We start from the raw sequence: 9,633 nt of genomic DNA on the forward strand, positions 1-9,633 counted from the left end.
TTTTTGTCTCCTAGCCCAATGACACGCTCAATGATTTAATAAAAAATATGATAAAAACCCTAATCGCACACACGCTATTTACAATGAAAAAGCGAGTCTAGTCATTGTGCTAGGGTGTTTTTGTGGGGTGAAGTGGCTTCTTAAAAGATTTTATGAGAGCCGAAAAAACGGCTATCATTTAGCCCCCCCCCCCCCCCCCCCCCCCCTTCCCCCCCCAGATGATGGTACATTCATGTACCATCAAAAGACATATCTTCCAATGAGACTGTTTTTTCATCCTTTGTGATATTTGGTGCCTCAATCGAACCTTCATCTTGTAGTGCCAAGCTCAAAGATTTACATGGTATTGTAGCTATTCGATGCTCTTGTAGATCCTCTGGTAGAACGCGATGCAAGTAGGGATTTAGTCGATACCCATTCACCTTCTTGGGGTTCTCCTTGCCATCCAAATCCATGAGTTGATAATAGCATGAGTAGTAGGCCTTCTTTACAATGTAGGGGCCCTCCCATCTAGTATTGAACTTCACATCAAAGCGATTGTCAAGGCGATTATCGTACCTTAGCACCAAATCTCCTTCCTTGATCCCTTTATCTTTCATCTTTTTGTCGAGCTTGTCCTTTATTTGTGTAGCCTTTCTTTTATTGCACTCATAAGCCACCTCCCATTTCCATTCTAGTTCTGCTAGGGTGAGAAGACGATCTTCCCATGCTGCTTCTTCTCCTTGTGCCACCTTTCCATGAAGTCGCATCGTTGGAATGTTTATCTCGATGGGTTGCAAAGCTTCTTGACGCTAGACTAGGTGGAAGGTTGTGAACTCTGTTGCTTCCTTGCAGATAGTCCAATAGGCCCACAATGCTCCATCCAAGAAGTCATCCCATAGCTTTCTCTTGTCCTTTACCATCTTCCGGATGATTCCTACAATGATACCATTAGCCTTCTCTACCAAACCATTTGACTAAGGATAGTAGGGTGTGCTATGCTGATGTAGAATGTGAAGCTCATCACAAACTTCTGTGAGCAACAAGCCCTTCCTAAATCCTGGACCATTATCAGAGACAATCTCCAAAGGTGTGCCAAATCTGCAACAAATGTGAGTGTACACAAACTTGCTAACTATCCTAGCATTGACTCTTGCCACACTTTGAGCTTCCACCCACCTAGTCATGTAGTGTATGGCCAACAAGATATAAAGTTTTCCATTCTTAGTTCTAGGCAATGGACCCATAGCATCAATGCCCATTTTTCAAATGGACCATGTGCAAGGACTAATTGACGTGGACCATGCAACAGGTGCTTGTTTCCATTAATCTGACAATTGTGGAAGATTTTACACCAATGTTGAACATCAATGTGCAAGCTTGGTCAAACATACCCGGCAAGCAAAATCTTTTTCGCAGTGAGTTCCTGTGCAAAATGACCACCACACGTTTCCTCATGCAAACCTTCAAGAATGGATGGAATCTCCTTGGTTGTCTGTATTCTCCTGCAAACTTGATCTTTTCCTCTTTGGTAGAGGGCACCTTCCAAAAACAAATACGAACTTTCCTTCTTAATGAGCCTCCTCTTTTGAGCCTTTGGGAATCCCTTTGGAAACTCGCCCTCTAAAATGTAGCTCACAATGGGAGCCAATGACTCTATCCCCCGGTACTTTGGTTGCTTTATCTCACTGATGCTGCCATGATGACCTGCACTTCACTCTCAACACATACAACAGCTTTTTGGGCAAGCAAATCAGCATCTTCATTTTGTTTCCTAGGAATATGATACAATTGTATTTCTTCAAATTGATTGAAGAGTCTACGGATGGCATGAACCTTTTGCCTTAGCCTTTCATTCTTACAAGCCCAAATACCTAGAATTTGCTTCACAATAAGAATTGCATCCCCTTTTACCATGAGATGACGTATCTTTTGAGTAACACACATCTGCAAACCATTAACTAGTATGTCATATTTTGCTTCATTTTTGCTCTTGGAACCGGGCAAATTCACATGCTCTTTCATAACAACCTCACCATTTGAATCAAGCAACACAAGCCCTCCCCGTGCTTTTCATGTAGCCTTCTTAAATGATCCATCAAAGAACAAGGTGAATGCATTAGGTAAATGCCTCGGTGGTGGTAAGGGTAGGTTTTTTACCTCAGGCACCTTGATGTCCCTTTCATGCACTCTATAGGTGAGAATCCCTGCTAATTGTGCACGCACACTATCTTCTTTGAAAGAGTATTGGAACTCTTGCAATTCCATGCTCCATTTTGAAATCCTGGGACTTAGTGTCATTTGAGATGACACCCAAGGAAACAAGTTTTCAGCAATGATTACGATAAAGGGTTTTGGCAAGAGGTAGGATCTAAACTTCCTCAATGCAAAGACAAGAGAAATCATCATAGATTCTTCTTCTAAGTAATTCTTTTCAAGTGCATTCATGACCCTACTAGAAAAGTAGACAGGCCGCATCCTAGTGCTATGAGGATCTTGCTGCAATAATACTGCACCCAATGTCTCCCTACCCACACTTGAGCTAACAAAGAATGTAAATTCCCAACATGGAGGCATGAGTGTCGGTAGTTCCGCGAACACAATTTTAATACAAGAAAAGTACTCTTCAAGATCATCAGACCATACAAACTCTACATGTTGTATCAACTTTTGGAGGGGGTGAAGTAACTCCAATGCCAAGTGAATGAAGCGTGACATGTACTTCACCTTTTGAATAAATGAAATTACCTCCTTAAGACTCTTTGGTGATGGTAGCTCAGTGAGAGCTTTTGCCTTTGCTGGATCCACCTCAATGCCTTTGGAAGAAACTTTGTGACCAAGCAAGATCATTTCATCCTCACCCATGTGGCACTTGTCGGGATTGAGTTGACCTCCCATATCATATAGCTTCTTCAAGCCTTCTTCTACCTTCTATAGATGCAATGATTTAGAGCTATAGATGCAAAAATCATCTATGAATACTCTAATAGACTTCCCAAAGAATGCTTGAAACACCATGTTCATGAATCGTTGAATTGTTGCTGGAGCATTTGTCAAACCAAACAACACGACTCTAAAAGCATAACAAGACCAAGGGGTGATGAAGGTTGTTTTTAATTGATCGTCCAATGCAATACCTATTTGAAAGTAACTAGAGTAGCCATCATATACCGTGTACTTTTCTTTACCTACTACCTCATTAAGAATCTCATCTTGAAATGGGAGGAGAAAGTGGCCCCTTTTTGTTGCCTCTTTGACTGGACAATAATCGACACATACCCTCCACTTTCCATTCATTTTTGGAGTGACCACAACTGGAGAGACCCACTCAAAATTCTCTACGGGGTAGATGAGCCCTGCTGCTAGAAGATTCCTCACCTATTTGAGTAGTGCTTGATCTTTGATGACTCCTAAGCTTCGTAGCTTTTGTGCTTTAGGTTTGGCCTCTGGCTTTATCTCAATCTTGTGTTGAATGTCATCCACTCCATGTACATCTGTGTAATCTTTAGCAAAAAGCCTAGGAAACTTTCTTAGCACACTTTTGAACTCCTCTCTTTCCTCCCAAGTAAGAGTCTTTGACAACATACCATCTAGCATTTGTGCTTTAGGTTTGGCCTCTGGCTTTATCTCGATCTTGTGTTGAATGTCATCCACTCCATGTACATCTGTGTAATCTTTAGCAAAAAGCCTAGGAAACTTTCTTAGCACACTTTTGAACTCCTCTCTTTCCTCCCAAGTAAGAGTCTTTGACAACATACCATCTAGCATTTCTTCATCATACAAACTTTGGTTCTCTTGGGGGCCTACCTCTTCTAAACCTTGGAAAGATGTCTCTCTGTTATTTGGCCTAAAATTTACACCCATGACTTCAATGGATAACTCCTCCTCTATAGTGCTACCACTGCTTTCTTCTTTCGAGGTTTCCTCGGTGCAATCATCCCCGCTTTCACTTTGAGAAGACTCCTCATGGAGCTCCGCTTGACGTTGCTCCTTCATGTCAAAGACAACCTTCTTGTGATTGTCATTTCTGCAAATCAACTTTCCACTTTCCCACTCCTGCAAAGCACACATTCTCATTAGCCACGGTCTACGTAGGATAAATGGATAGTCATTTCCCTTTGTAGACATAACATAGAAATCAACAGCCTTCTTAATGCCGAAAGCTTCCACAGAAACATTCTTACAAACTCCCAAACTCTTATCCTTGCTATTATTTTCCATTTTCACTTTGATTTTAGGCTCTCATGAATGTGCATACCTAGTCTCGGCATAAGGCCCTTTGTCATGATGCAAATTTTTGCGCCCCCATCCGCTAGACCCTTCCTAACTAGTTTTCCCTTGATATAGCAATCTAGCACAGGTGTAATATCCTCATTCATTTGGTCATGTGCAATTTTAACAACAAGAACATTTTCTTTCGTCTTTCTCCTAATGCTAACTGCCTTTGTTAACTCACTCCTAACTTGTGGGCATAATGCAATAAATTGAGGCCATGATATGCTTGGAGCCTTACCTCTCATGTCCTCCATAAGGTTGTAGGGAGCCATACCATGTCCAAGAGGGAAGTCTTGAAGGTTGATGCGGCGCCAGGTCCTGTTGGCTTCCTTGGTTTCCTTTGCTTTCTTTCCTCATCCATGGTCACTTTGTGATGTTATTCCTTCCTTTTCCTTACCTTTTCCCTGACCATGTTTGATGCCATTTGCTTCAATGTCACCCTCTTTGGATTGTATGACTTCTACAGCATTGACATTTGGGTCAGGCAAAGGTAGTATTCCCTCTACTTGCCGTTGTGGAGGTTGAGCAGCATTTGGTCCCTGCAAAAGCACCGGTTGTTGCCTAGCGCATTCACCCGCATTCATCAATGAGTAATTCAAGTTAGGTCTCCATGGCTCCCCCCGAGGCCAAGGACAATTATACATCCCATGTCCAGACTCTCCACAATTCCAACATTGCAAGACTCTCCTAGGTCCTAGCTCTCACTCTTCTGACTTCTTTTCTTGTCCCTTTGGACCTACAGCTTGTGCAAGGTGAATTGAAAGGTTGCACAAAGATTCATTTAACTTCTTGATGACTTCAGCCATTACCTCGAGAAGCTCCCTAGACATTGATGTTTGTAACTTACCTTTGGGTCTAAGGCCCTCTATTGGAACATCTCCTCGTAGGCACTTGAGTTTCCTATACTTCTTGGAAGCTCTGGTTTCAATTGCATCATAGGTAGCGAGTGCACCCGCCTCAACCTTTAGCTAAAAATCAGGGAAGAGACCAGCTATGAATCTTTCCTTCTTTTAAAACTCTGCACCATCACCTGGGTTAGCAACATTTCGTACCCATAAAGACCAAAGACGTAGAAACTCTTGCTTATACAAGTAGTAGTCATAAAAGTCTTTTTATTTATGAGAGACAATGTCTTGCCATAGTTTTTGAGTGTTTTGTGGATCAAAGAAGTATCCCTTGAAACGAGTCACAACTTTCGTATAATTTCCCTTAACTTCCTCAGGCAAAGAGTCAAACCAAGTGCTAGCATCTTTCCTAAAAACTACCTCAAACATTTCTACATGTTCTTGATCAGTTACTATCCTCTTGATACGGCAAGACATTTTGAAATTTGCTAAGAATAATTCTGCATCCTCCTAGGCTCTCCAAAGAACAAGGGGTAGCCACTCATTTGCCTAGTTGTATCCATGTTGCTGGTTTTCCTCAAAAATTTCTTTTTCTTTTTTTTCTTTTTTTTGCAAAATCAAATTTCAAAGTAGAATGAAAATGTAAACATCAAAGCTTAGATTGTAGCGAATCAATGGCAAAATGAACAGATTGATTGAGGCATTGATAGTTGCTACTTGCCTAGGTTCAAACATACGACAAAAAACACGTTGAAATTGTAGCTTTGTGCCAACTATTACATGCACGTCTTGTCTAGCCAAAGGAATGAATGTATGATACAAGTCATCTTTATTCATTAACCTAGCTAAAACAAGATAAAAACATGCACATCAAAAGAGACATCATAGTCTACAATTAGGAGTATAATCGGATTTGGGGATTGTAGAATATCTCCTAATGGCTCAGCACCAAAGAGGAATACAATACGTTGTTGACAAAAGATTTTCCTATCAATGCGAACATTTATCATAATCCCTTGCACCCAATGAAAGTGATGAAATTGAATTGCATGAGAAGGATTACGAGGTGGTGGATTGTTCATATAAAAACAACTAGATTTTGGAGACTTACCTTGTATATGATAACACAATCGCTCGTCCTCCGTGGGGGCACCAAATTGAGGTGGTCCGGGGCGGGCAACAAGAAGAGAGACCTCTAGACACCCTTCACGGATCCTGAGCTTCTCAATGAAGCTAGGGCACAACACAAACACAACCAAGCAAAATCCCTAGCCAAACCCAACTTAAAAAGGGTACCACCTAGTTATGGATGCGAACTAGGATGCAAGAGAGTGTCCTCATTCTTAAGGGAGACGCAAAACACACACAAACAAGCAACAATTTTCTATAGAAGGAGGAGAGAAGGAGCCATTGAGAGAACGGAGAGAGATGGAGAGTGAGGTTGCTCAAACACTTGTCTTGCAATTCGCGAGGTGAAAGAACACCTTCCTACACTGTCAAAGAGCCTACATGGAGACTACACCAACACGTTGGTACAGCCCGACTGTGTCGACCTATGGAAGTGCAAGAGGTCTAGGCATGGCCATTCGCAGGCAGATGACGGGAGTATTGGGCAAGTATTTGATGGTGCTAGGCATTAGGAAATTTTGGAGGTCATTTGGAGGGCCATATGAAGAGAGAGAAAAATAGAGAGCGTCCAATGAGCATGAAGGCTACGTTACGTAGAAAAGTACCTGGAAAAACTCAAAAAATAGGAAAATAGCATAAAACTTTCACGAAACTAGGATTGTAGCATAGTAATTTCCTTACTTTTACCGAGCTTTTAGGTGCTTGCGTGTGGTCCCACTTCTGATATTCTCTCATGGTCATTAACGTACTGGAGGGTGACCATTAAGCCCGCACAAGATATTGGAATTTTAAAACACTTTCCCTCCATTAGAATGCATTTTAAAACACTTTCCCTCCATTAGAATGCTTTCAAAGTGAATCTCCCTCCACTAAAGCTTTTCTCTGAGAGTTATGGCATCCACGTCTTCTCGCCCAAGAGCCTCAAGGTGTTTACTGTCTCTCACACCAACAAACAACAACGGCACTTTGCCTAGAAGGCCAAGTAGTAGCATATCCTCAATTACAATACCAGCTTCAATAAGTGCAGACAACCAATGGGTTGGACAAAGGATAAACAAAGGTTCATGGGTCCTCATGCAACCAAGAAGACCCAAGAGGTTTAGTGGTATCAACGTTTACCGCTCAGCATGGAAGGCCAGGGTGTTGGATTTCAAAGTTGAGATCGGCAAAAGATCTGTAAAGGAAGTTCTTGTTCAGCATGTGTTTACCCATCCAGAGGTGATAGCAAACGGTGGAAATGTATCAAATATACATCAACCACGTTGCAATTGTAAGTACTCTTGACATGTGAACTTACTGATACTCTCATTATAACTTTTCTTATATATTTTGCAATGTTTCTCCCGCTTGTTATGAGTAATGTCTCTACTCTTCACAACTCAATTACATTAGATTTGTCATTTGTACTTATTGATACTCTTAGTTTAACTCTTCTTATATATATTGCAGATGTTTATCCCTCTTCTTATGAGCAATGGGAGCCTGTGGAGTGCATAATAGGCCTCTTCCATGTTGTACATGCCCATATTGGTTCTCTACAGTATTCAGAGAGGAGCAGCAAAAGATTGGCTGATGAGGGAATCTTTTTTTATGACCACTTTTACCAACTCAGCTCAGGCAATAAGAATGGCATGTTGGTGAAACTACCTCTACCGACCGATTGGAACACTGTGGACTGGCCAGTTCCCGAGGAAACAATGGTGGAGGCAATGCGAAGTAAGCTCTACAAGGATATACAAAGGTCTCTGCGTAGCTCTGTTCCTACCAAACTAGTTCGAATTGCAAACTTTTGTCCTGTTGCACTCTTCATAGAGCTGTTTCATAGTTACAATATCAGAGTTACAAAAACTATGTTCATTTGCAAGTCATTTCAGCAGTCATCCTGTGACAAACTTCTTGACAAAGGATGGTATGCAAAGGAAGAGATTGGTTTACGGTGTGAGGTCGCGCTTGATACTCTAGTTGTCAAGTACATGATTGCAAGCCAATCACTATTACTCTCATTTTGGTATATGCGATCACAAATGCTAAACGGTAAGTACATTCCTATGGACCAAGTTTCTGCAGGTTTGGAAGATAATCCTACTGTGGATGTGGAAGTGATTGAAAAAGAGAATGGCCTACTATTGGTGGTTACAATAAGGGAGCTATGCAGTCTTCAGCATTTGCGAAATGACATCATTGAAGAGTCAATGGACAAGGAACTATCAGATTTTTCCTTTTTCTTAGCTGGCCGTAAGGTGATGCGGCGAAGAGAAAAAGATATTTTGTGCAAAGAGTTGGATGGTCGGGTTGAAGTAGTGTCAATGTAACAGATATTCTTGTAAACCCAAGTGTATACAAATGACTTTCAAGACATGAAGTTTATTGATCTCATTTTTCAATTGTGCCCTGTGAAAAAGTGTGCTTGAAATACATTTGTTTACCACGTCAAATCTCTCTCTCTCTCTCTCTCTCTCTCTCTCTCTCTCTCTCTCTCTCTCTCTCTCTCTCTCTCTCTATATATATATATATATATATATATATATATATATTATATATATATATATATGTGTGTTAGACAAGACAAAGACAGATAGAAGAATCATCTTAATTCATTAGAAAGTACAAACTCGTCCGTGAACAATGGACTGAGATACAATTTCTGTAAGTATGGAATCAGAATGTCTTCAAGGTAAAAATCGAAGGAATGCCCCTCGAAAGAAGGTGGTGAGATAGTTGTTCCCGGCGGATTTAGTTCTCCCTTTTCGGGAGTATCATCAATTAGTAGTGTATTAGTTGCATCAAAGGGTACACCGATTTGGCTAAACGGTTTGTACAAAAGAGGTAATCCTGGTTTTTTAGGGTGGTAGTGGCCCTCAACAGTAACGCATTTTCTTTGATCATACAAAAAGGCAAAATCTGACGTGTGAGCTTGGCATACACTGCAAACTATTTCAACTAGTGGCGATAAGTTTTGCCTTTGCATTGAAGACCATATGCCAACTCTGAAGCGCGGAAGAAGAAACTCAATAAACTCCTTGGTTCCTGGACGAACCACGACTCGACAAGTTCCCATCCAAAACGTTTGCAAATCATCAAAGGGTCCTCTGTCACCGAGAGGCACCCGCATCAGCAGCAATCCATTGACGTCCAAGATAATCAACCTCTGTAAAAGTTGACAAGTACATATAAGTAGTTAGAAGCTGAACATATTTTGCCATACTTGAATAGACATTACCGGAACAACCGTATCTACAGGTAGCAAGGGTCCATACTGGGTCTCTGTAGTGTTCATGTCATTGTTGCTCTCCTCCACTTTATCTTCATAGTCATCATTCAAATCTTCATCAGGGGTCTCCCCCATGGCCCTTTCTGCCTGATTCAAGGTTGATCGGCTTGCCTCATACATCCTTTCCTGATCCAT

The 9,633-nt window shown here is 41.3% G+C and overlaps 1 pseudogene; it reads left to right on the top strand.

Moving 5' to 3' along the window:
- The first annotated feature begins 4,664 nt into the window (after positions 1–4,664).
- Positions 4,665–9,633, top strand: part of LOC147427252 (uncharacterized) — a 14,623-nt pseudogene continuing 9,654 nt past the window's right edge.

The sequence above is a fragment of the Adiantum capillus-veneris genome, chromosome 24 (genome assembly GCF_014529385.1).
Source record: "Adiantum capillus-veneris isolate H3 chromosome 24, ASM1452938v2, whole genome shotgun sequence".
Lineage (NCBI taxonomy): Eukaryota > Viridiplantae > Streptophyta > Polypodiopsida > Polypodiales > Pteridaceae > Adiantum > Adiantum capillus-veneris.